Below are 19,335 nucleotides of genomic sequence, written 5' to 3' on the forward strand. Positions count from 1 at the left end.
AATTATTAAGTGTCTGAGGTCGGATTTGAACTCAGGTACTCCTGACTCCAAGGCCAGTGCTCTATCCACTGTGCCACCTAGCCACCTCAGTTTTTGATTATTCTTACTAATTTTATGTATTCTTTTAACTTTTCTATTTTTATCAGTGACTCCATTATTCACCCATAGTCTCCTCGATTCAAAGACATATAGGTGGTATTGACTCTTCCCTCTTTTCCCATTCATATTCAATCAATTGGCAAGTCCTATTAATTCTACCTCTGAAATCTCTTTTGCATCCTACTCTACCCCACCATTCTATTCCAACTACTCTAATAAAAGCTCTCATTATCACCTACCTAAATTATTGAAATGTTGGGTTGTTTTTCTTTAACTGGAACTGCATTGATTTATTCTCTCTCTTCTTAAATCACCCTTCTTTTTCTTATCAGACTTAAAGTATTTATTCATAGATTTGTTCATACTTCTGAACTTCTTTGGTTCCCTACTACTTAGAAAATAAACTTTTAACTCCTTTACTTGGCATTCAAGGTTCCCCAAAATCAGGTGACACCCTATTTTTCCATCTTTTATGTCATGTTAACTTCTGTCAAAGATACCATTCCCTAACCAAACTAGACTGTTCATGTTTCCATTATTCAACCTTTCAAACCAATATGAAATGTCACTTCTTACTTCTTTCACAGCCCAAAATCACCTTCCCTACTCCTGTTAACCTTATATACCACTATCTGGTACCAATACAATTTAAGTATTATTGAATATTTCAGTAATATATCTTTGGGTCTATTTTGTAAGTCTGTCACAGTGCCCAGCCTAGCACAGTAGGTGCTTAAGAAATATTTGACTACTAAAATTAAGTTCACTTGCCTGAAGCTGGAGGGTTGTAACTTCCTAATCCCCACCTGAGTCATTTCCTGTTCAGGAATTTCCTTTAGATTTACTAATTCAGTCTAACAAGAAATCTGTCTACTTTTGGACTAAATTAAATATCCAATTCTATCAAAAAAAGTTACTTGAGATTTGGGTGGCAAATCATCTGACACTAGAAGGAAGCTACAGTAAATTTTATTTTGCTGGCATTCTAAAAGATGGTCCTTCATCTTGACATCAGGGAATCAATTTGATGTTCCCTTTCAACACTGAGAGAAGGGTTCATGAAAGGTTTTTCTTTATTCCTACCTTCCCTCCCAAGGAAGTTATTTTAAACTCATTCAGTCAACAAACATTTATTAAGTGCTTACCAATTTGCAAGGTGCTAAAGACAAGTAATCCTAGTTCCATGCAATAGATGTGCTCCTGAAAAGATACCTGTAAAAGTGTAAAAGTCACAGTTTAAATGTGTGACAGGAAGTTACCATTCAAAAAAGATTTCTATGTATGCTTTCGCCTCTTGCAAAGTGAGGAAAAAATTTCTGTGAAGGGGACCTACACTTGGTGTCCTTACACCCCAGAACTAGGTATCACAGAGTTGCTTATAAGTCAGTTGTTTGCAACTCAGAAAATGTTTTCACAAAGGAAAAAATGTCATAAAGAGAGGGTATATTCACAGACCAATCTGCAGAAACCTATTTAAATCATAATGTAGTAGCTGCTTTATAAATAGTGTCATGTGGACTAATCTGGCAGACTAACAATTTTCAATAACAGAGTTTCTGTGGGAGTATGTTCTATGGCATGGAATCAAAAAGGAATATGGTGGCCCTGGAAACAAACTTCCCCTCTGTTTTCTCTAATAATGACCACTGATTGCTTGTTTTGTTTATTTATTTGTTTGTTTATTTATTTGTTTATTTGTTTAGGTTTTTATTTATTTATTTGTTTGTTTATTTATTTTAATCAAGGAATTTCACCATCTCTAGGACCCCAAGGGAAATCTACCATCATTACCCAAGAGGACATCCTTAACATTTCTTTTTGCCCTTGACTGTAAAATTAGGATTTTAGTTAGAAGTCATTTCTGGATGGCCCATATATTTCTGCCCTGCATTCACAAATATCTTTATCTCCTCTTTCCACATGCAAATATAAACAAAAAAGGAAGAAGGACTCAAATCCCAACTACATTCATTCCACAAATATTAAGCAACTTCTATGTGAAAAATAGTTTTTCCCCAATGCATCAGTACTACAAGGAATAAATAAACAATTTGTAGTTTGCTGGTGTTAAGACTCTGGCCCATTTTCAGTCCATGTGGCAGATCAAAAGCAATGGATTAGGAACTGTGATCTCACCTTTGCCTTTAAATTGCCTATGTAATAAGTGGATTGGACAAGAAGATCCCACTGACTTCTTTTAGTTCCAAATCCTATGATCTTCTGATGCTTGGGAAAGCCATTGATATCTCTTAAGTTTTTTGTTTGTTGTTTAGTTGTTTCTGTGCTGCCCAATTCTTCTCACTGCATCTAGAGTTCTCTTGGCAAAAAAAAATGGAGTGTTTTGCCATCCTTTTATCCATCTCATTCTGTATTACTTCATTTATAAGATTAATGAATCCAAAAATATTTCTTAAGTACCTATTATATGCAAAAAAATTTTCAGGTACCATTATATAATTTAAAATCTATATTGGGACAAAAAATACACAAATAATGGACATCTACACCTAGATGTTTCAAAGGTATCTCAAGCTCTTAGAAATTATCACCTGTGCCACCTAACCCATTCATCATCTAAACTTTCTGGTATGTGTTACTAATTATACTATCCTTTCATTCACAACCTTGAAGTCATCCTTTAGTTCTACCTCTCCTTCCATTCCCTATATTTAATCAGTTTCCAAGTCCTATTGATTTTTGTCTCCATGCATTTTGCATCTAGACTCCATCCTATTTCAATATTTGAAATTCTGTGATGCAGTGATACATATAGAGCATGCTGATAAAGATGCTCATGTTATTTTAACCTACAGCAGGATAGGAGAAATACATTTCTCCCATAAGGTAGTATGATATGGTATATGGTAAAAAGGAACTCTCTTATTGAGTTTTAGTTTCTGCTTTGCTACCCATGATATAGATGACCATAAATAAGTTATTTCATTTCATTGTATCTCAGTTTTCTTATCTATTAAGCAATTACATGATCACTAGTGTATCTTTAATACTAAATCCCAGATCTGGGTCATGTCTACTAACTGTGAGTGAACCTTAATATTCTGTCCTTGGCCTTCTTCTTTCCTCCTTCAATTATCATTTCTATTATTATGATTCTCAAATTCAGTATATAGGGTGTGTTCAAGGAAGACTAGTACCTCTGGTGGGAAGACTGTTGAGTCCTTTTCAGGTCTGCTTTTCACCTTTGATAGCCACTTGAGATACCTCTCACTCATAGCTTTAAGAAGCTGTAGCAAGTATAACAGCCACACCCCAGTAAACCATTTTGGCAGACTGGCTAAACCAGGTTGAGGATAATTGAGGAATTTCAAACCCATCAATGAATTAGGGGGCATCTACCCCAAGCATTCCAACAAGTCTTCCACTTGTGGAATGGATGGACAAGAACAATTCATTTCAACAGCCATGAAAGCAGCTGAAGCAGGGCTACAGAGTGTTTAGTGCTTGATTAGACATTGAAGATGTCAAAGTCATCCACTACATGTAGAACCAACATCAGGTTTCTTGATTCTGTCTTGCTCACTGGACCCTGATGACTTTAAAGGAGAGAATGAGGTTGATAACTTCATGCAGCTCTGCCTCATTCAAACCCAATTTATCCATGAATCAAAAGATATCACAAATACCACTTTGCCATTCCTATCTCAAAGTCCTGGTGTGACACACAATTGATGAGGCAGCGGGTGCAAATTCACTGGAAACTATAGTTACAACCCTGCACCCAGGCAGCCCAAGGTCATAGGGTCTATTCCTCACTGGATGCAGCAGTGGGATTCAGCAATCCCCTGGGAGGTAGGAGCAGCTTTGTAAGGATATCATTCCTTAATTCCTGATATGAGGAAGGGGCTATAAAAAGTGTCCTAAAAAGTGTCTGCTCACCCAACCCTGACCTGATTACTGCACCAGACAGGGATCTCACCTGATATTAAAACACAAAATATATGTAGAACTGTCTTCAAGGAAGATTTCACTTACATTGGTGCATGGAATGTTTGCACACTCATAGACAGCACAAGATCCAATATACCTGAAAGACTAACAACTCTTGTTGCAAGAGAATTCAGCAAGTATTATATCCAAATAGCTGCCCTGAGTGAAACAAAGCTGGCAAATGAAGGCCAGCTTACTGAAGTCAGAGTTGGATACACATTTTTCTGGAGTGGCCACATTGAAAGGGAGTGCTCAGAAACTGGAGTAGGTTTTACAATCAAAACTAATCTATTCAATAAGCTTGAATGCCTAACAAAAGAAGTGAACAATAACATTGAAATGCCACTTGAAGGAAAACACTATGCCACCATCATCAGTGCCTGTGCTCCAAACATGATGAATCCTAATTAAGTCAAAAGAAAAATTTGATAAGTCCTGGAGACTCTTATTATCAATATACCAAAAGAGGACAAAATTATAATTCTAGGTGACTTTAATGCTGGATGGAGTAGACTCAGACTACTAGATATGGCAAGGAGTCCTTGGAAGGAATATAGTTGGAAATAGCAATAGCAATGGTCATTGACAACTGAAGACTTGTATATCTCCTGACTTTCTCCTCACATTTACCTAAATGCAATAAAATTTCCTAGATGTACCCTCACAGAAAACATTGGCATCTAATAGACTATGTGTTTGTAAGGAGGAGAGACTGACAGGATGTGAAAGTGATGAAGGCAATGTGTGACATGAATTGCTGGACTGATCACAGACTCATGCTCTCTAAGTTAAATATTCACATTCAATCTAAGTGGTGAGCCCAAGATAAAGCAGCCACTAGAAGAATTAATTCAAGAGATTAGAGTGCTTCTCTGAGCAGGAACAGTTTGTTAGAGGGAAAGTTGAACCAAAAAATAGTTGGCAACAGTGCAGCAGAAAAGGAGTAGGAAGTTTTCAGAGATCTGATGTACAGCACTGCATGTGCTCATCTGGATTAGAACACTCACAAACATCAATACTTGTTTGATGAAAATGATGGGGAAATGCAAAGGCTGCTAAATTGAAAAAGAGAACTCCACAGGATTACCAGAAGGATAATTCATCATTTTCTAAGAAGGCAGCATTCAACTCTATCAAAAATAAAGTACAAGTGAAACTTAGAGAGATCTAGGATTCTTGGCTCAGTTAAAAAACAAAACAAAACAGATGAAATTCAGTTTTTGTGGAGATAGTAACCAACCAAAATGCTTTTATGATGTGCTAAAGGCTATTTATAGGTCAAAGACATATAGTGCATTTCAATTATTCAGTGCCGATGGAGCCACATTGATAAGTGATAGGAACAAGGTCCGAGAGAGATGGGCTAAATCCTTCCATAGTGTTCTTTTTAAAAAATATTTATTTAAAGCAATGGGGTTAAGTGACTTGCCCAAGGTCACACAGCTAGGTAATTATTAAGTGTCTGAGGTCAGGTTTGAACTCAGTACTCCAGAGTCAGTGCTCTATCTACTGTACTACCTAGCTGGCTCATTCCATAGTATTCTTAACAAATCACTGTCAATCAAAATAGAAGTCATTGATCATTTACATGAAATGAAGTCAATCCATTCTTAGTTGAAGCTTCAACTAAAAAGTTTTGAATGTCATTAAGCTTCTTTCATATGGCAAAGCACCTGGTGCTGATTCTATTCTAGCTGTGATTTTGCAAGGTTAGGGACCATTGCTCATACAAAAGCTGTCTAAAATTTTCTATGTTATTTGGTATGAAGAAATTATTCCTCAAGAATTCAAAGATGCCCCCATTGCCTATCTCTATAAAGTTAAAGGAATTAGATTGTCCTGTGAGAGTCACAGGGGTATTTTTCTTCTAATCTTTGCTGGTAAGATCTTTGCCAGAATCCTCCTCAATAGACAGTTCCTTCACCAGCAAGATGGTCACCTTTTTGAGTGACAATGTGACTTCAGAGTAAGTTCAGGGACCCTTGATAACTATATCTGCTCAACAATTTCAAAAAAAATTCCAAGAGCAGAACAGTGGGCTGTTACACTGTTTGTAGATCTGACCAGTCATGAGGGTCTATGGGAAATTATGTCAAAATTTGGTTGCCCTGAGACATGCATCAGTATTTTATCAATTTCCCAATATTCATACCTGGGTTCTGGATAGTGGATACTGCTCTCAAGTTTTCCTGGTCATCAATGGAGTAAAACAATGCTTCAATGCATGATATCTTCTGCTGTGTTATCAAACTCCTTGATTGAGGATGAACATGACAGCAGGGTCAGATACTTCACTCAAGGTAAATTCTTCAACTTGAAAAAGCTACAAGCCAAGACCAAAATATAGGGAATGATGGAGTATGATTTTCTGTTTGCAGATGATTGAATACTCACTGCAGCCTCTAAATCTGAGATGCAACAAAGTATGAATTAATTCTCTGTTGTTTGTGCTAACTTTGGCCTAATACTTAACGTCAAGAAAATTAGGTGCTTCCTTAGCCCACACCACATCATCCATACATAAGTGGAAACATCGATTACAAAAAATGGAGAAGTTTTGAATATTGTGGATAAGTACATATACCTTGGCAGTAACCTTTCTAGGGATGATTAAATTGATAATGAAATTGACATGGGCATCGCCAAAGCCAGTCCAGTTATTGGGAGACTCCAAAAGAAAAGTGTGGGAGAGAAGAGGTATTAGATTAACTACCAAACCAAGGATTTATAGAACCATTGTGCTGACCCCAGTGTTGCATGTTTGTGAAATGTGGACATCTAACAGAACCATGTCAGGAAACTGAATCTCTTCCATTTGACAGAGAAGTCCTTTCTCTACTAGCTAACCTGCCAAGCATTCAAATAGTACTAGAGAAAACACAACTTTAATGGGCTGGACATGTTGTTCGAATGCCAAATGTCCATTTGCCAAAAAGACTATATTTTGGAGAACTTACACAGGACAAGCACTCACAAGGGGGTCAGAAGAAACAAAAATGGGAGACCTAAAAGATTTCCCTTAAGAACTTTTCAATGGATTGTACAACTTGGAGATATTGGCACAGGACCACCCAGCATGGCATGCTTTCTTCAGAGAAGGTACTGTGTTTTATGAGCAAGGCAGAACTGAAGAAGTTCAAAGCAAATGTGAGATACATAATCTTAGAGAACCCCCCTCAGGTTTTCACATGAACTATTTGGGCCCAACCTGTTTATTTTGAACTTGTATTGGTCTGATCTGCCACAGTCAGACACACTGGAACTCATCTCTAACATAGTGATGTCATTTTGGTCCTCTTCCATAACTAAGGACAAGAACCATGATTCTCAAATTTACTTATCCAGCCCTAACTGTTCTGCTTACCTCCAGTCTAGCTTCACTATATACATATATATATATATGTGTGTGTCATTCTAAATGGATTTCCCCTAGACTTCTTAAATTCAAAGTGCCTAAAAGTAAACTCATTATCTATTTTCTATAATACTTACCTCTTCCTAATTTCTTTATTACTATTGAGGAAATCATTATGATCTTACTCAATCAGCTTGCAGCCAAGATGCTCTTCTCAGATCTCACTCTATTACTCTTCATTTCCAATCCTTTGCAATGTCCTGTCAGTAGCTCTAATATACACCTATTTCACTCCCTGTGTCACTACCACCTTCTCCCCTACCCATGGTTCAGGTCTTCAGCATCTTAGCCTATATCAGGGCTGTCCAAAATATGACTTGCAGGCTGCATGCAGCCCACAGTACAATTTTATGTGCCCCACCTGAAGGTTTTTATTTTCATGAGCAAAAAAAAATAATAATTTGCATGTAATGAGAACTTGATTTTTTTAATTCCATCACTAATAAATAATCTCATTGATGTTAATTTTCTCTAGTGTTTATAAGCAATATTAGAAAGAATATATCACATGGAATTTTCAGTCCATCTGTGAGATGCAGACTAGTCTGTATGCATCTACCTTTATATTGTTGTATTGTTGCTTTGTTGTTTTGTGTTTGCTTTCATGCTTCATGCTTTTGCCTTTCATATTGATGACATGAATTCCCCCCACTTTCTAAGAAGTTATGAGGCAACCTTTTATATCTAAGAATCTTGACCCCAGAGCCCTCAAGTAGTGCTATAACTGCTGAATGCAGACTATATTTTTCATTCTGAGTACAGTCCTCCAATAATTATTTTATTTTAATGTGGCCCAAAGATAGCCTAAGGTTGAACGATCTGGCCTAGATTATTGCCTACTGATTTGTCTCCTTCAACAGTTTGTAGTTGTCAAAATGATCTTTTTAAAGTATAGTTCTGACCATATTACTTGCCTACACAATAAACACAATGCCTTCCTATTGCCTCTTGAATCAAATATAAAAATTATCTTTTTGGTGTTCCAAATTCTGGGTAGCCTGTTTTCCATCTACCCTTCCATTCTTCTTACACTTTGTATGCCCTTGTCCCTTATTGTACATGGTAATCCAATGACACTGGCCACTGATTTTGAAAGCACAAAATATCTTACTTCATGCATTTTTACTGGTGCTCCTCTATGCCTGGAGTTCTCTCCCTTTTTATCTCTACCTCCTGGATTTTTTCAAATCCCAGGGATTTCCTACCTTCTACAGAAAGTTGATCCAGATGCCCCTTAATTCTAGTTGCTTCTCTCTGTTCATTATCTCTAACTTATCCTCTGTATTACAACTTGCTTGTATAAAGTTGCTTGGAGGATGTCTCTCCACTGGCATATGGGTTCCTGGGGTTTCTTTGTATCCCCCAGTACATTACTTATGGCACCTAACAATGGTTAAATGACTGGTTATCTCCTTGAGATTGTCTGGTTATTTTTCTATGATTCCCTAACTTCCCTCCCCCATCCATAAAACTCTCTCCTGGAAATCACTTAAAGAAAATGCAGTATGATTGGTTACTACATTGTCCTATTTAATTGATTTCTGTATGTTTTAGAAAGTGTTTTACAGTACACAGGCAAGTATATATCACTTACAGAGAACTAATTGTGGTATTTGTGGTCTTCTCTATAAAAAGTTGTACATCAGATCCTTGGAGAGGAACATAAACTTCTGTAGTAACATGCTGCTTGTTTTGCTTTGTTTTGTTTTTTAATTGCAAAATCATTTTTAATTTGCAAGAGGCTTCATGTAATCAGAAATGGATGTTTAATAAATAACATCAATTAAAATAATTTTTCATTACATGTAATGTTGTCACACTAACTTTCAATGTGAAAATGATTGTCTTTGAAGCCAGGAGAAAGCTTCTTTCAAGAGACGTCAGATCACTCTGCCGATAACTTTGTGATCCCAGGTGAAAGTGAAGTTGCTCCCCAAAACAGAGAAAGGTAAGTATTATCTGACTGATCAGGCCTATGGGAAACTTATGGGAGAATATAGACAAGAGCCATGGAGGATGAGTAGGCATAGATGGACTGCAATCAGCATGGTTACAAATAATTAAACTTCTGTCATCCAAATTAAGGACATGAATCCTTTTGAGTATTTGAGTTGAATTTTTTTTTTCATGCAATCTTAGAATTGAAAGAGATCCCAAAGTTCCTCTAGCCTGATCAATTATGGCCTCTACCTCAGTCCTGACACAGAAGAGACCAAAGACCTCTAGGCAAAGAGCTCCCATGAACACCAAAGGAAATTGAATCACTCTTGCTATGTTCTAATTGATTCAAAGTTGCTTCTTTTACTTTTGTTGGATATATGACTCTCTTGCTTTCTTTTCAATGCATCTTTCTAACACATCTTTCACATATTTGAAGGTAACAAAAACTCTCCTGGGGAATTTTTTCCCCTTCAGAATGTTCATCTTGGTCCTTTGAAAAGCATGGTCTCCCAATTTTGGAAGTCTTTACTTTCTAATAAGTGCTATAACTACCTAACATTCTTCAGATATTTGAACACCTGTCCCAGTCTTACTAAGTCTTTGTTTCTCCAGGCTAAATCTATGTGAATTCCTTTCAGTGATCCTGGTGAGGCAAGATCTCCACTCATATCATTACTCTGGTTGTCTTCCTTTGGATGTTCTTGGGCATCATGCCCTTTCTTTTATGTAGTAAGCAGAAATGAATACAGCCCTCCAGCGGAGTTTTAACCAAGGTGTAACTCAATATAATTATCACTTCCTTCATTTTGGACAACAGTCAGACATATTTTTGACAGAGACAGACAGAAGGCACACAGAGTTACTCAAAAAAAGATAAAGAGATTCATTGAGGAATTGATATACAGATACTGTGACAATGAAAGTTCTGTGAGAGGTAATATGAAATAATATGGCATACAGGAATGGAAAAAAATAGAGAGAAGATTCAAGTGTTGAAAGATTTCTCCAAGAAAGAAAAAGAGATAGAGATATAAATAAATATAATTTCTTAATTAGCTTTAGGGTGAAATTTATGATAAATGTGTGATGTCTGGTTTTATTATGTGGTAATTTTCATTTGTTGGGGTAAGGACAGAACCAGAGTCAATTTGGGTATTAATATATCTTGCTAATTTCTGGAACTATACCACTTATTAGAAAGTGAAGACTCACAAAATTGGGAGACCATACCTTACAAAAGAGCCAAGAAGAACATTCTGAAGGGGGAAAAAATTCCCCAGGAGTGTTTTTGCTGCCTGAATCTTTATGATCACGATTCTCTGTGTTGATTATATTTTGGCCAAATGTCTAAATATCAAATGATACTACCCTAGGTTGAGTTTAAAGTTGAAAAGTTCAGTGCTAGTCTGTTACTTCATTTGTCTGATCATTTTTCAGTGATGTTATTTCTTATTCCAATGATAGAATTTTAAAACTTACTCTTTCATTCCCCAATTAATAAATATCAAAGGATATGAAGATGAAGAAATTAAAGTTACCTATAGTTACATGAAACAATGCTCTAAATCATTATTGAATAGAAAAATACAAATTAAAACAACTCTGAAGTACCACTTCACACATATCAAATTGGCTAATATGACAGAAAAGAGGAACGATAAATGTTGGAAGGGATGTGGGAACACTGGACACTAATGTACTCTTAGTGGAGTTATGAATTGATCCAACCATTCTGGAGAACAATTTGGAATTATGTCCAAAGGGATGTGAAGCAGCAATATCTCTACTAGTTCTGTATCCCAAAGAGATCACAAAAAGGAAAAAAAAAAAAGACCTGGAAACACTTACATGGACTGATGTTGAATGAAGTGAACAGAACCAGGAAAACATTGTACAACCTAACAGCAATTTTTATGCTCATCAACTATGATAGACTTAGTTCTTCTTAGCAATTTAGTAATCAAAGACAATTCTAAAATACTCGTGATGGAAAAAGTTATCCATATCCAGAGAAAGATCAATGGAGTCAGACTGCATATCAAAACAACATTTTTGACTTTTTATTTTTGATTTTTTTTCCTTCTCATTGTTTCCCCTTTTTTGTTCTGATTTTTGTTTGACAGGGTGATTAATATGAACACATGAGTAACACAATTGTACATGTACAAGCTATATTAGATTGCTCTCCTATGGTGGGAGTAGAAAAAAGTGGGAGAGGAAAAAAATTGCAAAAATGAATATTGAAATTTTTACATCATTGGAATTGGAAAAATATTTTTAAAAAACTTAATCTTCACTTGTAAATAAACCTTTTCTAAAATTGTTATGACTCTAGTTTAAGAAAGGGAGATTATGTAAAGATGGGATTGATAACAGTGGAAGTATGCCTACAGTAGCAGCAAAAATAAGGGGTTATGAAGGTTAAAGAGTATGAGAAAGACTTTTAGTTTATGTTGAATTCTTTGACCCATAAAAATAACCAAAGGGACCAGTTTCCCTTGGTTACATGTGAGCTCCAATGCTAAAACCAAACATACAAACAAACAAACAAGTCTATCAAGTACCTATAATGTTCAAAGTACTAATAATATCTGTTGGCCTGTGGCTTACTTCTATGAATGTTGGCAGGGTCCTAGGCTGTGGGGGTACTTTTAAGGAGTGAAAGTAAACAAGACACACAAGAAATCAGAGATTGAGGAAGAGAAATAGAACAAGCTAAAAAGAGATAGGCCTTTTGGAAACCACCATCTGTTTGTTAGGGAAAAGAATGAAAAATAATATTTTTTAAGAGTATAAATGGTTTCTAGCCCATTTCCATGGGGTTCTTCTAATTTAGCTCATAGTAAATTTTATCTTTACTTCTTAGCAGAATATTATATTAACTTTCATCTACATCAGGTAAAATTCTTCAAGGGGGCAAGAGGATCAATTTACTATTTTTCCCTGCTTCTTCAATGCCTAGTGTTGATTTGTTGGACTCCTTTATTCTTCTCCCTCCCAGCCTTATAAAGACAAGTTATGAGCTCCCATTGACATCAGTTGCCACACAAAAAGACACCAAATCTCCTCTCCAACTAACCTCTAATGCCCCAAGAGACCTTGTTAGATAACTAAAATTTCACTAACTCTTATCTGGAATCTACCTCTATAACTTGCCTCCTCATTCAGTATGAGGAAACAGAAAAGGGGAGCATAAAAAAGGGTAAGAATATACTCTAGTATTAGAACCAATCAAGCAACAGTTTTGAATTTTATATGCTTGCACACAAATCACATATATACTATTTACATGCACATATGTATATGTATATAAGTATAAATATATCATTTATATATAATATTAATATAGGCATTGTATGATATGCATATTATTATCATGCATGTATAAATACAAACGTGTATTTTTGTATATATTTATTATATATTATATGCAGTCTGTGTGTATATATGAATATATATATTTGTGTGTGTGTATGTGTGTTTGTACATACATATTGGGGTCCTGTTGTCCCTGTGTCCCCAGTCTTCTATCCTTCCTCTACCATTCTATGACCCAAAATTCATTTTTCATTTAGGCATAGGAAAGTCTAGGGATGAACATAGGTTTTAAGTCCCAGCTCAATTACAAATTACTCTATTCCTACCTTGGATGAATCACTTTAGGCCTTAATTTCCTCATTTATATAAAAGGAAGTGATATGCAAGTTCCCTTGTATATCAAAGATGCAATGGATTCTATTATTACATGATACTTGCCAATTGAGTAGTAAAAAGATAGGAATGTTAAGAAAGCAAAACTCAGTGTGGATAGGGGTGATTAGGGAAGACTTCACAGTAGAAAAAGGAGGTGATCTAGTCCTTGTAAGGTGTGTAGGAATTAGAAGGTTAGGTGGTACTCTTCCAGGAAATGCAGAGGATGGATGTGAGATCACATTAGACTCCCTCCCCATGTACCCATCTGAAGAGTTTTAAGAAAGCACTGAGGCTAAAATAATGAAGCAAAGTCAGGAGGAGGTTTGGGGGTTAATGAGTTTTGTTAGCATGTTATTTTAATTGCTGTCATTATTTCTGTACATATTCCCGAAGGCTTGCAGCAAATGCATTTTATTATTAGTATTAAGCATTTTGCACAGCTATTTCTATTTGCAAAGTGCTTTACAATCATTAATTAGTTATTCCTCAAGACACCCTGGCGAGGTAATCCAGGTCTCATTCCCCCTGCTTTGTTACAAATGAGGATACCGGTGTGCTGGGGTTAAGTGACTTGGCCAAGGTCACCTAGCCTGTCAGCAAAATGGCTCAGATTAGAATTCCCTAAGTCTCCTTTCTTGGTTGGAAGCTACAGAAGTAGAGGCTATAGAACATAGAGATTTCCTTCAACATAGCTTATAAATGTTGCAATAAATAAATAAACTAATGTGAAAGGTAAAACAACCAAGGCTTTGTTTAAATGCCTCAGCAAAAAGAAAACAACACCCCCCAAAAAACTCAAGGCAACCTGGATCTGTAGAAAGGAAAGGGCAGACAGCAAGTGAACCAAAAGATTCAGTAACAATTATAATCACTTAAATCTAAATTGTACTTTACATGCTTCAAATAACATATATCTCATTGCATCTTTACCACATCCTTGCGGTAACAGTGCAATGAGATATCTCTCATTATCCATGTCTGACTGATGAAGAAACTGAAGCCATCCAGGAACAATATGACTGACCCAAAGCCAAATAGCTAGTTAACAATAAAGCCTGGCAGAATCTCATTCCTTTTACCTCCTAAGCCAGTGTTCTTTCATGATACTTCTTTGTCTTCTATAAGCATTATGTATGAAAAATATTTAATATTATCTTTTTTCATGAGATGTTTTGTTGACTACTATGAAAAAAGGTCAGAGGTAGCTTCACTCCTTCATTCCTCTCTGTTTCCCAGTGTTCTAAATATTAATATCCTCCAAGAGTCTACAATTCAGTTAAACTGGACTCTTCACACTTAACATGCCATCTCTCATTTCAGTATTTTGGCAGTGGTCACACCTGATACCTAGAATATGGGAGAAACTCTTCCCTTCTACTTCTTGAAATCCTTTGTTTCCTTTACAAGAGGTAGTTTTCCCAATCTTTCTAGCATCTAGTTCCACTCATAGTTTACTTTGGATAGACTATAAGCCCTTGAAGGCAGGAAATACTATCTTTTATTTCTTTGAATATCCAGCCTCTAGCACATAGTTATCATGGAAATAAATGATTATTGTTTGAGTAACAAGAAACACTTAAGTTTTTCTTACATTTTTTCTGCATCTTGGGTATTAACTTTCTACTAATCATTTTTATTCTGTCTTTTACAATTCAAAGATTATTCTCCTCAGCAAAGAAAATAGAAGTAAAATGAGTTGACCCATTCTTTCTTCTTTCTACCTATAGTCATTGTGCAATCCCCTTCAATAAATAGCTCAGTCAGGGCAGCTAGGGGGCACAGTGGCTAGAGCACCGGCTCTGGAGTCAGGAGTACCTGAGTTCAAATCCAGCCTCAGACATTTAATAATTGCCTAGCCATGTCTCCTTGAGCAAGTCACTTAACCCTATTGCCTAAAATTTAAAAAAATTACATAAAAATAAATAGCTCAGTTCCACTTAATCTCCACCTTTTTATACAGAATATAGTTTGAAAAGGATAATATGTCCATTTCATTTCCTTGTAAGCTTCATTCATTTTGAGTTTTAAGAATGCCTTCTCTGTCCTGGTCTTCATTCTTTTCAGCTCTCTCCTCTCTATCTGGACATTTGTAGCTTCCCCTTGCTCTCACACACACAGCTAACCTACCTTCCATTCCTATAGGGTCTTCTCATCACTTTCAGTCAGAAACCCGACTGACAAATTTATTCTCCTGAAGGTGTTAACTGATAAGGGATTAAAGTAGGAGCCATTCCAAAGATATCTTGACATTAATAAAGGAATTTTAAAAATGGAAAAGCTCTTAATCCTCAGGGACTGGAGCTCTAACATTTTAATTCCAAGCCCCACAAAAGAAATACACATGAATGCATGCACATAGGTATCATGTTGTGTATATCACATATATGCATATATATGCCTATGTGTATGGTACATGTATCCCCTTTGTCTAAATATGTATGTGGTGTATATAGTCATGAAACTAAAAGTATCAGCAAATGAATGTCTATTGGGTTGGCATTAGGTATTAGTTACTTCTGATAATGCCTATATACTGGATATCTCAAAAGTCTTAGTACAAAGCTTATAACTTCACTAAGACTTGGAGTACTCTGCGTGTCTATGTGTGTGTGTCTATGTGTGTGTGTGTGTGTATACACAGACTTGATATGGGGGTGGAGAAGGAATTTAGGCATCTTGCTCATCCTGTTCTATAGGCATCTATTTACTTCACCAGTACCTAAAAAATGGGTCTGGTGGTGAATTCCTCAAAAAAAGAACCCAAATATAGACAATATTAATAATGATTAATAAATAGCAAATAGGCAGCCTCAGGTAGGTGATAAAAATTTTAGTTTCATGAAAATGTTCTAACCAGTGTTACAGTCCTTCATGTAATGCCCCTGTTACTTGTTTTATTTAAGACTGTTTCCTTTGCATCAGTCCTCTTTAGCTCCAAAGGCATTTCCTGCCCAAAAAGGCTCAGAAACATATAATAACATGGTGATACCTTGTAGAGCACTGTGTCAATTTAATTTGAACCAATTTGACAAGTCTGATACACTTTCAGGACGGGAGCCCACCATGAGACAACACAAAGCTACTCTTGTTAAGGCTTCTACCCTCGCTCTTTCTCCTATAGGTAATTACCCCAGATCAAGAGACCGATTGTAAACACGTTAAGTTTTGCTGACAACACAAAGCTGGAGAGAAGTAGGAACTCCGGTTTAAGAGGCAAGGAAAATTCAACACGATGTGCTGGCTACAAGAGCCCGTTATGCAGCAAATGAAATTCAGTATTGACAAATACACATTAATGCCATTGGCCAAGGTAAGGTTAAGAGGGAAAAGTGCTGACCTGCAAGAGCAAATTTTTTCTAAAGGGGTTTTTGGGACATTGTTCTGAAAACTTACAGAGAGAATCATTAAAGCCCAAAGCCTCAGGGAGTTGTCTTTTTATTTTAAAATAATGTATCTGCGGGGGGGGGAAGATTTTTCTTCTACACAACACCTGCCCACATCTACTGTCCAATGCTCTTGCCAACTGTAGTATATCTTAAAGGCAAATTCCAAGGACATGCTATCACAAAGATTACATCCTGTAGTGCAATAAATATTTTCTTTTAAAGAAAAAAGAGTACTTGATTTAAATTCCCATATGGTATATGTGTTTCAAGAAAAATCTGTTGTTGCCTTAATGAGAATAGGATAACCTCTTCTTTGATTAAGGCTCATTACCTCTTTCAAATGATTTGTTTTAGATGTGGGAGGGCCTATCTTAGAGAATACTTCTTGGACTTTATATATCCATGATTTTTATGGAAAAAGAAAGAACATTTCTCTGGAACTCTAGCAAGATCATACAAAATATTTGTTGAAGATCTAGAAGAAAATAGACAAATTTAGAGTTTTTCCCCTACTGACACTACAATAAAAATGATTAAAGTTTTGTTTTGGGGGACTTTTGTTTTGTTTTCATTTGATTTGGTTTGGTATGCTATATCCTGCAGGCAAAACAAAGAAGTACAAGACTTGGGGCCCATTCCCAAATAACTATCTCAATAAGATCACACACAATATTCCAAGAAATAAATAATATCATAGTATCCAAGTTTCACATCAATGGAATTACCAATTCCTCACTATTTCTCACCCCACTTATTCAGCCAGTTGTCTAGTCTTAATAGTTTCAACCTCCATAACATATGACATTTTAGCAGCTTCTCTCACTTTAAACATCTAGTTAAGGGTGTTGCTTATTAGTTCTCATCTGCACTGTCTCCCTATTTGACACTCGTCCTTCTCTAATTTGTACTCCACACAACTGCCAAAAGTATTTTCATAAAGCACACTTCTGCCATGGCCAGTCAAAGTCTAAAACTCAAAAATCTGTAGTAACTCCCTCTTGCCTCTAGAATAAAATAATCAAAATAATTCTGCTTGACATTTATAAGGTTTCATATTATGTCACCCACCTTAATTTTTAGTTTTATTATACATGATTTCCTTTCATGGAATCTTCACACCAGTCTAACTAGTTACATGCTACTCTAATAATGTCCAGTTCTTTGAATGGGAAGGAAGTATTGGTGGTTCTAGTTTATTCAATCACAGGCTTGCTATATAACCAATGCAGAAGTCCAAGATAATATTTAATTAGTAGACTCTGAACATCTTTCAAGACCATGTCCCATCAGCAGAGATTTGAGCCAGGCTTGAACAAGCCAGAATGCTAGTATAAGGCTTTTCGTATCATCCATGAACACTGACAATCTCCTGTGGAATTTGAGTTCTCTAAATTGCAGTAAGATGGTACTCTGAAACCTATATTCAGCTATGACTCTTGTGCTGCTAAGAAGATTATGAACAATGATCACTCATTGTAGAGCTTGATACATCAGGGCTAACTGCAGGACCTCAGAATGGGAATTATAGGTTGATCCAGTTTCATTTTCACTGGGCTCCAATGATTCTGAGAATGTTTTGGATGGAAAACAATATGCAGCTGAGCTTCACTTGGTTCATTGAAATATAAAATATGAGAGTTTCAAGGTTGCTGTGATCCATGATGATGGACTGGCTGTTGTGCTGATCTTTTTAGAGGTGGAAAGTGTTAAACCAGCATTACAGAAAATCATCAATGTTCTGAATAAAATGCAAAAGATGAAAATTTAGTCTTCACTAACTTTAACCCTATTTGATTTCTTCCTGAGTTCTTGAATTATACTTATTCTGGCTCTTTGACTACTCCTCAACTCTTGGGATGTGTCAGCTGGATGAGCCATATGAACAGACAGCAAAATTCTCCTGCCTTACTTCACATCTGCTGATGAAAGTCCTTTGAAACATGTGATGTGCAACTGGCATCTCAGTCAACCCCTCTGTGTCAGGACAATTAGAATAGAGTTCAAATCTTGATTTCTAAGGGAAATGACCCTCTAGCTAAGCACAAATTAGTCTTTCCACTGGCAGCATGTCCGCTAGTTTATAATTATATCTATACCTGATATTCTTCCTCATAAAATGTAAAAAGGTTCTATTCCAAGTTAAAATATTCTTATTGTGCGAATCCAATAACCTACAAGTACAAGCCCATGCACAATGTGACAAGGAGACACTGACCTTTAGTCATAGCAATGTGACAAGAAATTGATGATATGGAATAGTAGAATTGTTCCTTCCTCCCCAAGTAATAAGGCACATGAGTGCCTAGAGCTGTAAACCATAAAGCTGTTTTTAATAAAACTCAGTAGAAAAGTTGAAGATAACCTCTAATAAGTGATTAAATTGCATCAATATGAAGTATAAGAAAGCACAATTAATGAGAGCAATTCCAAGAGATTACATTTATGATATTAAAATATCATTTTAAAAATTTTGTATATGTAATCATTCAATCTTTAAATAGGGATGATTTTTTGGTGAATTTTAAATTAATATCTATAAGAACACTTCAATTAAAATTATAATACAGATTATATTTGCATTCAGAAAGATATACCATAACTGAAAGAAAAATTAATATTGTGTTTTAGAAAAATGTTGGCTAATATTAATAATTATAAGAAAATTAAATGAAAAACATTCATAGATGTATGCCTTTATGAGGCAATGGGTCTTACTTTCCCATGTCTTCTCTAGGACATATCTCTATCTCTATATCTCTATATCTATCTCTATGTCTATCTCTATATCTATCTCTATATCGCTATCTCTATATCTATCTCTATATTTATCTCTATATCTATATCTACACACAT

At 35.8% G+C, this 19,335-nt stretch overlaps 1 pseudogene; it reads left to right on the forward strand.

The window, feature by feature from the left end:
- Positions 1–17,760: 17,760 nt before the first annotated feature.
- LOC141499619 (carbonic anhydrase 2 pseudogene) lies at positions 17,761–18,493 on the forward strand (annotated as a pseudogene).
- The last annotated feature ends 842 nt before the right edge of the window (positions 18,494–19,335 follow it).

This window comes from Macrotis lagotis, chromosome X, assembly GCF_037893015.1.
Source record: "Macrotis lagotis isolate mMagLag1 chromosome X, bilby.v1.9.chrom.fasta, whole genome shotgun sequence".
Taxonomy (NCBI): Eukaryota; Metazoa; Chordata; class Mammalia; order Peramelemorphia; family Peramelidae; genus Macrotis; species Macrotis lagotis.